The sequence below is a fragment of the Periplaneta americana genome, chromosome 10, assembly GCF_040183065.1.
Source record: "Periplaneta americana isolate PAMFEO1 chromosome 10, P.americana_PAMFEO1_priV1, whole genome shotgun sequence".
Taxonomy (NCBI): domain Eukaryota; kingdom Metazoa; phylum Arthropoda; class Insecta; order Blattodea; family Blattidae; genus Periplaneta; species Periplaneta americana.
This window is the reverse complement of record NC_091126.1, coordinates 178,831,121-178,846,479: the sequence shown is the minus strand read 5'-3', so window position 1 is coordinate 178,846,479 and position 15,359 is coordinate 178,831,121. Positions and strand designations below refer to the sequence as shown.

The window sequence follows — 15,359 nt, the reverse complement described above, 5'->3', positions numbered from 1 at the left end:
CTTTGTGTTGTGTTCAATTCAAATTCAAATTTATTTGCAATTTACATTTGAAATGAATACATGTGAATAGATACCCGAAATGAGCATATGCTCGTGCTCGGGTACAATCCAGTAGTCTACATAAATTTTACAGAGATCAAATAATAATGCTGAAGATAATAATAATAATAATAATAATAATAATAATAATAATACTAATAATAAAATGATAATAATAATAAATAAAATAATCGTGACAGAAATGATACAAAGATTGTAATACAAAATAATTAATTAATAATAATAATAATAATAATGATAATAATAGTGATAAAAAAAATATTTACAATAATAAAATAAATACTAGGACGGATAAAATAAAATATAAAACCACTAGCGAGAGTTAACACAACTTAAATAAGCATATAATAACCGGAAGAAAATGACGAACTCGAAAATCAACAGAAAAGTTCGTTGTATCGCAGACGACAGCAACCGCCGTATTGACATTGTGTTGTGCATTAATGGTAGTAGGGGGGAGCCGAAAGTCTACGTAACTGCAGTTCCCTTCGAATCTTCTCGTACAATCATGGGAAGTTAATGCTGCAGAAACAAAATGTCTACGAGTCAAACTGTTCATTAGTACCAGGATAAATACAAATAATACTGAAATATATTAATCAAGTTTCAGTTATAGATCTCCCCTTTTGTGCAAGAGGTATCATAACAAAATATTTTATGAATGGCGGGGAAAATATAAATTTCAAGAACTCTCCAGTGACAAGAGATAGTGACAAGTACAATCAAGTGTATCTGTGGCGATGCTAACAAATCATTTATTGGAGATATACACTGTTATTAATTAAGAAAATGATCTATTTATATTTATTACAAGAAATTTAATCACATAGGAGAGGAAGAGGGAAGAGGAAGAATGCAAATAATATCTATGCTCGTAGGTGAGGAACACTCCATGTCAAGAAAATATAACTCATCATGACATTGTTTAGTCAACAGACGTAGGGAAGTGTGGAAGAATATTGTTTTTAAGACGGAGTGTACCGCGACATGATAATAAGGAAATGTTAGGTGTTACGACTGTGTGGCCTGACCCGTGCGACCCAACCTGCTAGTAGTGATGAGTAACTCGCTCCTAGTCTGTCTACCTACTTTTTGCAAGGACTAAAATTCCTGAATCAAGCTGTACGTGCCAACAGAGACAGTCACCTTCAGTCAGTGAATTCGATCTTTCCAATAGCATTACATAATTTTGAAGAGCATCGTCTGAAAGACAGAAAACTGAAGACAGTCGTCATCTACCGAGAAATTTGAGAAGTACAAAGAAGTTCGCACTACAGCAATAACGAGCACGTCCTCTCTGAGAATGCTAGCGATAAGCTTATCTGTGAGTCCCATTCAACTACTAGAGGTACGACCTGATAGCCGAATCGGGTCTCGGGCCGGGCAGCACAGCCTTGAGGAGCCACAGAAACATACACAGGCCTACGTACAGTACCATAATTTCAGTTCTTAACTGGTTATGCATTTTGTATGAAGTACAGATTTCTCCGATAAGAAAACTGGAAACACCATATGTAATTTTTGCACGTACATTACTCGGGAAAAGTTGCTAAAATAAAGCCTTCATTTTTAATTGAAGCAATATTTGACTTTTCATTCTCGAAATAATTTGCAACAAGTTACTTTCATATATTTTTATTACCTTAACTAACGTTAAAATGTCCATAACTCTCTTCTGGTCAGAAATCTCGTCCCACACACTTTCATTGTCCCTGCTTTCGTTCTGAAGTTCCAATTTCATTATTATAGACCTACAACAGACTAATGTATTGTAAACTATGTAGGGTCGTTTGTGGACATTTATTTTGGGACCGATTTTATTCATTATTTATGTAAATGACTTACCCTATATAATTTATGGCAAATACATAAAGTCATATTTATATGCGGATGATCTTGCTATAACAATTACTGGATACGATAGATTGAAAATTATTAATGATCTTGATGCAATCAACCGAAAAATAGAAGATTGGTGTTCAGCTAATTCTCTTTGCTTAAACAAAGAGAAGATACAGAACTTAGAGTTTTCCTTAAACAATAGAATCAATTGTAAAGAATCTATAAAATTTTTAGGAGTGCATATACAATCTACACTTAAATGGGACTGTCATATTGACATACTATCTAAGAAACTCAACAAAGGTATTTTTATGTTGGGGAAATTAAAAACAAATATTAGTGTTGAAGTGCTAAAATCCGTATACTATGCTTATATCCATAACCATCTGACGTATGGAATAATAGTTTGGGGTAATGATCCTAAAATAATAAAGTTATTGAAACTACAAAAGAGGGGAGTAAGAATAATTTGTAATGTTGATAACCGTACACATTGTAAACCTTTATTTCGGAGACTTGAAATTTTAACTGTGCCGTCTTTGTATATTTTAAGTTGTTTAATGTATGTACAAACAAATATTAATAATTTTACTACAAATAGCGCAGTGCACAGCTATTCTACAAGGCATAAAAATGATTTAAGAAAAGGGCAATGTAATTACGCTACTACTAATAGCAGCTTTGAGAGATTTGTAAAAAGTTATATAATGTTTTACCCGGCAATATTAAACATTTAAGCTTGAGGCTTTTTAAGAAAGAAATTAAAAATAAATTAATAGACTTGTCACTATATAATATTGGTGAGTATTTTAACTCCATATAGCTGCATAGCTTTCAAGGAGAATTGTCCATATGATATTATATAATGTGATTATTTCCTTGTATGTAACTTATGAACATATTGCTCATGACATTTTCCTATGCTGCATTGTACAGTCTTTGGAATGAAATAAATAAATAAAAAATAAAATAAATAAAAAAGGAAAAATGTTAATTTTTGGACCAATTTATGCAATATTTATTCTAATTTTTCTTCTAATCTGTATGGATATGTTTCCCGTACATTTCACATATCTGGTGTTAATATGATAATTTTATATCATTGTATTAAAAAAAAAAATAAAAAAAAATACAAATTGATGCGGAAGTGCCGACTTGTCCCAAAATGAGGGGAGAATTATGTGTAATTTTATACAAATTTATAATATATAGGCCTAACAGCAAAACATGTCGTCGCTACGCCTCGAAAATCCGCTATATGTTTTAAAAAGATTTTGCAGGAGATAGAGAAAAGCATTGCCACTTTTAATTATCTTCATTTTCAAAGCTACTTTCGCCATAATTTCATGACTTTTCTTGTAATGATTGAAATTATAGCTAAAACAGCTTTGAAAACCAAGATAATTAAAAATGGCAATGCTTTTCTCTTTCTCCTGCAAAATCTTTTTAAAATCACACAGCGGATTTCGGAGACGCAGTCACGAAATAGGCTACAGTGATGCAATTGATTATGTTTCTCTACTTACAAAAATCGATATTAAATGGGAGATGGTAGTGCAATTTTATTTTGTTTTCCAACTGAAACACAGTTTTCATGTTTTGTATTAAAACATATCTTTGCAGCAAAAACTTAAATTCGAGATAAATTTACAAACATTTTGGGCCCCAATTAAAAGAGAGAGAGAGTCTCATATCGTGGCTTAGTTGCCTCATGAGCGATGTCTTTTATGAGTTTCCAACCAGTCTTCGGACTGTCGAATACTGCAGCAATTGACGGTGTAGCCTAAGCACTAACTGTTATGGTTACCACGTATTAGCGCCATCATCACGACCACCAGTCCTCTTGACACTTGCAGTAGTGTTTTATTTATACGTCGCTGTTGTGTGTTATGAACAGTTTTGTTTCGTGAAGTTGCAAGTTACTAAGTAGATATTTCCTCTAAGTATCAGTTTACAGCAGCTAGATCTAATAATTGAATACATAGTTGCTACGACAGAAATGCGGATCACAAAGTGTAACAGTCACTTTTAAGTAAATCTAGCTTATAATGTATGTGATGCTGTTGTATCTTTCGTCCTTTCAACCTGCAAACGAAAGTGAAGATTTATTTACCCTTAAGATTGCGTTTACACATTGCTGAAAGAGTGATGGAACGGAGAATAATTCTCTCCGGCGCCGGGATTTGAACCCGGGTTTTCAGCTCTACGTGCTGATGCTTTATCCACTAAGCCACGCCGGATACAACCCCGACGCCGGTTAGAATCGTCTCAGATTAAGCTCCATCTCTTGGGTTCCTCTGGTGGCCGCCCTCTGCACTACGTCATTGATGTCTATGAACGCAGGACCGAAGTCCATACATGTGTTGAGGTGCACTCGGGTTCAAATCCCGGCGCCGGAGAGAATTTTTCTCCGTTCCATCACTCTTTCATCATATGATGACGCAGAATATCTGCATGGAAATATCATATGTACTTCGGTACATCAAAATATATTTACACATTGCGTTTTTGCGGGTCCGTTTTCGGAGGAAGATAACTAATTGGTTTAAATGGAGCCGTGCACACATTGCCGCTCAAACGGAGCGTGCGGGAAGCGACTACAGTCAAATCTCTATATAACGATTATCGTCATCCTCAGTGTAGTATTTTCTCTCTCTACTACGACAAAGCCCGGTAAAATGAAATGTTTGTTGCTAAGCATGTGTCAATTTCCATGAAGAGAGCTCTGAACAAACTGACGTAAGTGATTTCTTAAAAAAAAATTAGAACAGTACAATGGGCAGCATATTAAGAGGGTTTTATTGGTAATTTTAACACTTTGTACCATAATATAGGTCTACACACCAAGTAAACTGAATAGAAAGCCTCTTACCAATTTAAATATTATTTTTAAAACCATCCTTATAACACTATTTTTCTTTGTTCCCCTAAATATCGCTACAAAGATATCTCACTTTATATCACGCTGCAGTTTTGCAGGAGAATGCCGCACGGCGGATGTACGACTATCTCAAGCATTCAGGTAGTGGCGTCCACACAGTGTAGATTTGTCTTCCGTTTTTTGTGGTCCTGCAATCTACAGCGAATGTTAAAGTAGTATATTCGAACACCAATGAACTTTTAAGAAATATAATAATTGTAGGGTAATGCGGATGACGTGAATATGTTAGGAGAAAATCCACAAACGATTAGAGAAAACACGGGAATTTTACTGGAAGCAAGTAAAGAGATAGGTTTGGAAGTAAATCCCGAAAAGACAAAGTATATGATTATGTCTCGTGACCAGAATATTGTACCAAATGGAAATATAAAAATTGGAAACTTATCTTTTGAAGAGGTGGAGAAGTTTAAATATCTGGGAGCAACAGTAACAAATATAAATGATACTCGGGAGGAAATTAAGCACAGAATAAATACGGGAAATGCCTGTTATTATTCGGTTGAGAAGCTTTTATCATCCAGTCTGCTGTCAAAAAATCTGAAAGTTAGAATTTATAAAACAGTTATATTACCGGTTGTTCTGTATGGTTGTGAAACTTGAACTCTCACTTTGAGAGATGAACATAGGTTAAGGGTGTTTCAGAATAAGGTGCTTAGGAAAATATTTGGGGAAAAGAGGATGAAGTTACAGGAGAATGGAGAAAGTTACACAACACAGAACTGCACGCATTGTATTCTTCACCTGACATAATTAGGAACATTAAATCCAGACGTTTGATATTGGCAGGGCATGTAGCACGTATGGGCGAATCCAGAAATGCATATAGAGTGTTAGTTGGGAGGCCGCAGGGAAAAAGACCTTTAGGGAGGCCGAGACGTAGTTGGGAAGATAATATTAAAATGGATTTGAGGGAGGTGATATATGATGATAGAGAATGGATTAATCTTGCTCAGGATAGGGACCAATGGCGGGCTTATGTGAGGGCGGCAATGAACCTCCGGGTTCCTTAAAAGCAAGTAAGTAAGTAAGTAAGTAAGTAAGTAGTAACTAATGCACTAATTCACATGAAATATTCTTCCTGCACATTCACTGAAATCTAGGGAATATTCAGTGTTGAGAAGAAAATTAGAAATACGTATATTTTATGAAGCCCTTTACGTCTCCTGAGACGTGTAATTGTGTAAATTGGACGAGTAAAAGGTATTCGAACAGTTCAAACGCCAGTAACTGTTACGAATCCCACACGCTTGACCCTAGGAACTACTTATTGCAATGCAATTCAGACTCTAGTGGGCAAAGAACACATTGGAAAACATGAAAATAACTGAACGCCCAAGAAAAATATTTGAAGTACATGAACCAGTAATTATAAGGAAAATGAAATAAAATCCCATTTAAAGTGTACCGAAAGTTGCTAGTGAACTTGAAGAACTACAACTAAATGTGACAGCACAGATTGTAATTATTTCAGAAACAGTGAATATCATATGAGCCAGAATGATATCAACAAGAAGAAAATATTAAATTTTCACGAAGAACGTGTAAACATCCCTAATGAGTTCTGGAACGAAGTTATACTAGTATCAAACGTTGGGGTTATTAAGGTGCAGATTATCGACTTTATACTGTATATTTAAACCATATACTCCGAATTATTTATTTAAAAGAAAACCGCTATGGAAAAATGCAGTGCAGGTATGGTAAACGGGAAGAATATTCGGAGCAGAAGATATCAGATGTTAGACATCTTTAAAATACATATATGAATCGTATGTGGGGACTAAGAGGAAGGCGGAAAATATGGATGCTGGAACTGCAGAAGAGAACTTGTCCTTGGGCAGAAAGCTATGACTGAATCAGTTTATTTCTCTTCTTTTCTTGCCCTTTACTTTTTCCATCTCTTAACTCTTTTGAGCTTTTTTCGCGTCAATCTTCCCTTCTCTTCATTCTCTTGCGTTATCTTCCTTTCCCTTCTTTTCGTTACTCATTTTTGCGACTTTTTCCTCTATTTGACTTATTTCTTTTGCGTTTTCTCCTACATCTTTAGCCTTTTTTCGCTGTTTCTTTACTCATTTCGCTGCTCTTTCATATCTGTCTCAGTTTTCTTTCTCTGCAGATTCGCTATTCCACTTCCCTCATCGTTATGCATTACAGCAGAGAAAGCATTAGTTTCATTTGCATGCTTTCACGCGCACACGTTGTTCCAAAAATTGCCTAATGCTTAGGCGCTCTTGGCTTTGTTTCGCTGAAGTCATTAATCGACGGACGTCGACTGCAGCATTTTAAAAGCGAACTAAAATACGTAACCAATAGGTGATTTATAAAAACAGAGCTTTTGTTACTTATAGCATGGCTAGCAAAAGTGATGTTAAACGACGCTCTCTGGAATCTGAGTATTTCCTGTTGTAGAAAATGGATCACAGTTGTTAGTTTTTGGAAATGTCATTACCACTTTTAAAAATACTATTAAAACGGCATTACAAAACATACCATACTAAATATGGAGACGTCGTGAAGCTCTTATGAATTATTAACTTGCAGTAGAATTAAGTTCATTTAATTCTGACGTATGTTGTGCATTACTAGAAATCTTTCTTCTAGAAAAGATTTGTTTTATTTGATTTTTTAAGAAACAGTTATTTTGTATTAATTTTCAGTGAGATGGCTTTCTATGCCCAGTCTAGACATTTTAAATTAAATAAAAATGCCTAGATTATAAACAATTTCATTGTTTACATTTTACACAAGTCTAAACTTAAGACTATAGAAACGAATCACATACGTGATTTATTTCACTTTGCACCATAGAAACACATCCTCATACATTATGATACCGCGTGTGCCAAACACTAGCCCATTTATGTCGCACTCACCTGTGCCTGCGCCGGTCTTATCTCCGGGTCATCGGGAGCGGCGGGTTTCTACTCTGCAACAGAAAGAAAGAACCTCCGTTACTTACACTGGACACAATCGCTTGGAGTCTCTTTAAATAGTTCAGAAGAAGAATTGTATACCCGTCTTCCATAACGCATTATACCCTATCCAGTGTCAATTCCATGCAGCTACTGTTACATCTATGGTCTGTCCAAGAATTTGTGGAGTATAAACACGAAGTGCGCAAGTGGTATGTGGGAGGGCTAGGACCAATGACCGCTCTGGGGGAGGCATATTGGTTGAACGAAACTACCAATCGCTTGCAGAGAGGGAATCATTTCAATCTATACTCTCTACCACGAGCATCTTGCCCCTTAGCAGCCTCGACCTGATGCTGCCCGCAACACAGATTTCCCCCCCCCCACATGCGCCAAGCCACTCTACAGATCCCTGGGACGGACCGTAACACATCACATTTTGTAAGATGTATTTTCACAAACTATAAGACGTGCATAATATCTTCCTAGCTCGCACTCAACAAGCAGGCATACAAAAATCCCCATTTCTGTCAGTTCAAATTACTTTTGTACAGAATTAATTCCAGATTTTTTCGATTCTTATGATATATATATATATATATATATATATATATATATATATATATATATGCACGTTATAATGTTTAAAGTGTTGGTGCTTTTAAAATTATCTTCAACACCAAAGTTATTTTTCAATATTATGAAGCCAATGCCAAAATATTAGTCTACAGAGAATGAACTACTGTCCTGAAATGTTCGAACATGAGAGATGCCACCGAGACATTGCAAACTACGTCTTATTTCATTAACGAAAGGTATGTCAAATCACTAAGTTCAACCATCAATGAAATTTCAATATGTTCCTTCATCACAAATCATTTCAATTCTTAAAAAAAATCCATGTCATATCAAGCAGTTTAAAAATTGCTCAACAGATGGCAGAAGACTGCAAGGTATGACATTCAGCTGTATGTTGAAATCACTGAGGAGAGACGTAATCGTTTTGCACGTTGCAGTGCAATGAGTATATCACCGCTTCATCACTGTTTCACTGGTTAATGAAAATTTCACTCACTGATGTGAAAGTGATTTTTTAATCACAGGTGAAAAATCGGCCTCCCCGAAGGTCTTGTTCAGTCCGGCCTCCCAACTAACACTATGTGCATTTCTGGATTCTCCCATACGTGCTACATGCCCTGCCCATCTCAAACGTCTGGATTTAATGTTCCTAGTTATGCCAGGTGAAGAATACAATGCGTGCATTCTGCGTTGTGTAACTTTCTCCATTCTCCTGTAACTTCATCCCTCTTAACCCCCAATATTTTACAAAGAACTTTATTCTCAAACACCCTTAGTCTCAGTATCTCTCTCAAAGTGAGAGCCCAAGTTTCACAACCATACAGAACAACCGGTAATATAACTGTTTTATAAATTCTAAATTTCAGATTTTCTAACAGCAGACTAGATGATAAAAGCTTCTCACCCGAATAATACGAGCCATTTCCCATATTTATTCTGCGTTTAATTTCCTCCCGAGTGTAGTTTATATTTGTTACTGTTGCTCCAAGATATTTGAAATTTTCCACCTATTCGAAGGATAAATTTTCAATTTTTATATTTCCATTTCGTACAATATTCTAGTCACTAGACATAATCATATACTTTGTTTTTTTTCGGGGTTTACTTCCAAACCTATCGCTTTACTTGCTTCAAGTAAAATTTCAGTCTCTTTCCTAATCGTTTTCGGATTTTCTCCGTTCAATTCCAAACCCTCTCTGTTTTCCTGAACTTTCCTAGTGGCATATTGTAGAGCGAAGTTAAGAAGTAAAGCTGACAGTGCATCTCCTTGCTTTAGCCCGTAGCGAATTGGAAAAGCATCCGACAGAAACTGTCCTATACGGACTCTGCTGTACGTTTCACTGTGACACATTTTATTTAGTCGAACTATTTTCTTAGGACTAACAACTACTATAAGGGTATTATATATAACGTTCCTCTTAACACAGTCATATGTCTTTCTGAAATCTGTGAATAACTGATGTACTGTACTCACTCCCATTTTGTCTCCAATATCTGTCGAATATAAAAATCTGATCAATAATCGATCTATTACAACCAAAACCACACTGATGATTCCCAATAATTTCATCCACATACGGAGTTAATCTTCTCAAAAGAATGTTGGACAAAATTTTGTACGTTACCAGAAGTGATATTCCTCGAAAATTACTGCAGTTAGTCTTGTCCCTCTTCTTAAAAATAGGTACAATTGTGGACTCCTTCCATTGTTCTGGTACAATTTCCTTTTCCCAAATAGCAAGTACAAGCTTATAAATTTCGTTAATAATGCGCTTCCACACTCTTATATTAATTCTGCTGGAATTTGATCGATACCTGGAGACTTATTATTTTTTCAGATTTTCTATCGCAATTTCGACTTCAGAGTGTGTGGGTTCGGATATAAACGGCGTTTGCCCTATGTGCATTTAGTAGCTGTCCAAATTAATTTTTCCATCTGTTCAGAACTGTATGAGACTCTGCAAGGAAGTCACCATTCTCATCCTTGATCACGTTTACCCTTGCTTGATACCCATTCTTAAATTCCTTTATGCCCTTATATAAATCTCTAATGGCTTTAATCTTACTATTTGTTTCTACCTAATTCAGTTTTCCTTCACGTAATCTCTTTTTTTATTTCTACGTGTGCGACCTGCTTTCAGTCTTTCATTGAAATATAATTACAAGTATTTTTACTTATAACTGAAAACAATTCTTCATTGTTCTATATACTACACTTTTTACACTTACATAATCAGTTAATCACTGATTAGCTGTATAGGTCTAACTCTTTACTGTGTTAATGTGAGGGAATTACCTGGCCGATTATTTCCAAGTGGTTCTGGACAAGAGTTATAAAGTTAATCAGTGAAAACAATTTTTGAAATTGAATAAAACATAAATGAATAATACATGAATATATATGAATTATTAACAGGATGAGGATTTATTCAACTTACTTTGTAGCAGGAATATCTGTTATCTATCTTTATTATACGACTAGACAGCATCACAAATTTAAGTGGACAACATACAGAACGTGAGCGCCACTCTATTCGAGGCAATTCGCGAACTTTTTTTATATACTAACAAAACAATATATTGTTTTCTCTAGGGAAATTTGACACAGAAAATTAAAATAGTTTGAAATGGTGGTCAACGGACAGGAAGTCGAGTTCATTTCACATCGAATCTTCGAAGAGATTTATTCCTAGAATGAAGCTGTGACCATGCTATCATACGAGAAGAGAAATCTACAGCCATTAAGCCCACAAGCTGCAGTTTCCCACTCGAAAGCTGAAGGAAGATGTGCGATTACTTGCAGTCTGTACATGAGATGACAGATCCAATTCCTGTTCACGACAGGGACTGTTGAAGCGTAACTGAAGAAAAAATGCCTCGTAAGAGGTGGTTCATTCCTTTGAGACCATGCCTCCAGGAAACTGTAGTAATTCGAGCATGAAATTATCTATTAAAATGTCCTGGTACATTGTACATATGTGCAAGCCTTCGCGGAATTGTCTTATCTAGATTTTAACAATTGAAACAAATTAAATACCCCCCCATGGTACCAAGGAAACTAATATACCCTATAGACCAGCCGTGGCGAAAAGGCCATGGTGCGCCGAGCCACTGTGCAAGCTGCAACGTGCATAGCACCTATGGAGGGAGGCAGACAACCGAAGGGGAAGTTAATGTTTAGGACGTGTAACGAAGAAAGAAATTAACAAGAAAACATAGGACACATTATCATAACCTAAAATTAACTGTCTTCAGAATGTCTCTGCGACAAAGTTTCAAAATCAGGAATTATGTCACTTACTGCCAATCGTAGTTGATCACGAAGGCATTTGTCTGTCAGTCGTGATCTAAATTTGATTTTTACTATTTTCATTGTTGAAAATAATTTTTCACAAACGTAAGTTACAGCGAACATGGCTTCAACAGAGCAAGAGAAAGAACGAAGCTTAAAATATTTATTTTTTTTCCAAAGATTTGAAAAGTTCAATATCTGTCAAGTCCTTACATCTAGCTTCCATTTAACGTCACATTGTAAATCTGTGAGTTTAAATTGAAAATCTAACCGCATTATTCGTACTTCTGCTGTAAAAGAATCGACGTACAGAGATGATAATGATAATGATAATGATAATGATAATAATAATAATAATACTTAACCTTTTAATGTTTCATCAGTAACATGTAGTAACTTATAATGCCGTTTTATGTTATACAACCGTTTTCCTAGTAATATTTGTGAACAAATCATACATTTAATATTTTCATCATATTGTAAGCAAAAGAATGCATCCTCCCATCCTACTTGAAACTTTGGTTTTTTATAGAGGTACATGGTTTCGAGAGAGATATTGAGACGATACGCCACTCGCAGGCCCGAGACAAATACAAATAGAACGGAGTTTGACTCCAGTGAGTAAGAGGGTGGGGGTTGTAGGTAGGAAGCGAGAGAAAAGCACTGCGAGCCACAATGTGCTCGTGAGTCGCATTTTCGCCGCGGCTGCTATAGACTATTGTTTATTATCAATGAGTTCATACTAACTGTTCGGAAGAGTTGAGGCTTTTAACATTTCCATTCCTGATGATAGATATAAGAATTTAAGCAATATGTTAGGGGAGAGTCGGGTAGTATCGGACAGTGCGTTTCTTTCATCTACCACCATATGGTAGTACCTGAATGACATGGTTACGTTTCTCTATGCGACAACACAGAAACGTAACCATGTCACTCACGTACTATCATCGTGTGGTAGATGAAAGAAACTCACTGTCCGATATTAACCGATGTCCGATACTACACGACTCTCCTCTACGTGGCTCAGTCCTCCAGGAACCACATGTTCTCATGTTAAGATCGTGCAGTCTCGCTGCAAAGAATATTTCAAGCATAGAAACATACTGCTCGACAATCGATGGAAGCCGTTCGCCAATTGTTTGGAAAGCGCGTCTTGTCACGTAACGGTGACATTCCATGGCCTGCGAGATCCCCTGATCTCAGTGTTTGCGATTTATTTCTGTGGGGACATCTTAAAGGCAATATGTACCGCACACATCCTGCAACCATCGCTCAACTAAAACAGAAGATTGAAGACGAAACTGACATTCCTGAGACAGGATACACCGAGCATTCCAGAGTTTCCACACGAGGCTATCAGAATTTGTACCGTAAAGTGGGGATATTTCGGACGCAGGGGTAACATCAGACAGTAATTCAATTTATCATATTTTATGTTGGTAACACCAGTTCACCAATGGGTCTTTAAAAATGTGCAGAAACATACGAACATAGTAAAAAGCGCGGAAAAGATGCTAAGAACTGGTGTTACCAACATAAAATATGATAAATTGAATTACCGTCCGATGTTACCCCTGCGTCCGAAATATCCCCACTTTACGGTACGTCGAAATGGAAGTAACATGACAAGTGACATTGTGTAATAATGCCAACATAAATGGCATATTACGTACATGCACTGCAATCAATAAATAATGTTTGTACTGTATTTATTCGTGCCATTTACGTTAATCCAAAATGTCCCGTTTCCATGCGCCACCCTGTACATTCAAACCAAAATTTCAGTAGATTGCCTCTCACAATCTAATTTTTATATCATTTAGTATATTTAAATACAACCTCAATGTTTAATATAACTTATACGAATTTATATTATAATTTCCCCTCTTAATATGACCTTAGAACACAATTAATATTATTCGAATGACAAAAAAATAAAAATAAAATTACCGAAATATACATTTATATGCTATATAAAACACGTCTCAATTCAATCAATTTTCAATTGAACATTTTCGTTCAAAATAAATAGAAGCTAGGGGAAAAAAATATGACACGTCATAAACATCCGAAACCCAGTGATAAACACATTTTTACTCGTCTCCTAAAGAATGATTTTGTGCATTTTTTCGAGCAATACATGGATAAAGAGTAATACATTTGCAATACGATGAAAGCTACCGGGCAGTTTAGAGCTTCGGTTCTAATTTTTCCTGGTTGATTATATGTTGGGACTTTCAGATGTTAACTCCAATCATAGGCAATGTACACGATCGGGAGACTATTGAATTTATAAGTAAATAAATGTTCTTGCCATGCAGTACAGAATCACATAAAAATGATGCATTGGGGTGTAGTAGCAGCAGCAGTGAAACTAACAGCAAGTGTGAGCAAAACGTAGGGTCTGTGGAAAAAAAATAACCGGCTTAGAAACTTCCTCATGATGATACAAATTGACTCCACTTCTTTGTGATTCAATTCAGTTCAAATCTATCAAATACTGCGATCGAACAATTATGTCATGTGTAAATAATAATATCAAATTAACAGTTAAGTAACAGAGTATTTACCTCTATTAAATTATTATTAATCTTCAACATTTTTCATAAACAGTAAACATTTATTAAGAAATTTGAAAGTAACCGATATCAATATTCAGTTTCGGTAATCGTTCACGTTATGATCTTCGTCGTGGGTGAGTATTAATATTAGTCTTAGTCAGTGGTCGACAAATGTTACATCATATAAAATGCAGCCTGCAATACATATCAAAGGGGAAGGCAGGAGGAGGATGATAGCCAGACTGCTTAACGTTCAGTGAACAAGTGATGGCTAAGGGGAGGGAGATCATGCCTTACCCCTCCGCCCCGCTTGTGTATTAAGGAGTTGACTCGCCCGACCACTGGTCTAAGTGGAGTAATTTAATAAAGAAAGCTGCAATTAATATGATGCATTGGATTGTAATAGTAGCAGTGAAACTAATAGCAAGGGTGATCAAAACAGTGAAAGGGGAAAGGTGGTTCATAACGGTCGTAGTTTTCGAACATCTGTTACGCAATTTCCATGGGTGTGGTATGAAACATTAGAAGACGTTATTTTCTACATACTAAGTAAGGAAAAATTTTAGAAACAGCAATTAAACCTTATCGGAATTTAGTGCAGAGTCCAGCCACCCCCCTTCAATACTTCAAAGAAGTCTGTGCCTATGATCCAGATCAATTTGGTCCACCTAAGCAGTATTGAGCAGGCGCAGCATGTTATAACTGGAACTTGGAAAATTCAGGCTGCCAAAATTTTGTACAATGATGTAGCAAAATGTAGTGTGTGTGAAATATATTTGAAATTTGCTGCGTTAAATATCAACATATCAAAATGTAATGACTAGGGCTAGGATATTGGTGAAATTGAAATTTTTTCTGGTAAGCCAGAAACATAGTTGCTTCCTTGTGTGCCCCAGAGTGTAACTACCCTTTAGCACTTTCTATATTGACCTATGATCTATGATCATCTTAAGAATTGAATTAGAAATATTTTAACGCATTATAAAATCGTCGAGGAGTTTAATAAGCTGTACAGGAATGTATTGTCTAGTAGGGAGGGAACTCCTTGACATAGCTATGAACTCCGAGCAGGTGTCAGCAGATGTTGACACACACACACACATTGGATATACATCACATTCACGTCACATCGAAGTAGGACTGACCACGTATGATCGATTGGCTATCGATGA

At 36.0% G+C, this 15,359-nt stretch overlaps 1 protein-coding gene across 14 annotated transcripts in view; it reads right to left on the bottom strand.

Moving 5' to 3' along the window:
- PMCA (plasma membrane calcium-transporting ATPase 3) overlaps window positions 1-15,359 on the bottom strand; it is an 805,979-nt gene that overhangs the window by 278,578 nt on the left and 512,042 nt on the right. For all 14 annotated transcript variants that reach the window (XM_069838528.1, XM_069838532.1, XM_069838529.1 and 11 more), the window contains one exon: window positions 7,717-7,769. The gene's annotated coding sequence lies outside the window, so the exon portion shown is untranslated. The remainder of the gene's footprint in view (window positions 1-7,716; window positions 7,770-15,359) is intronic.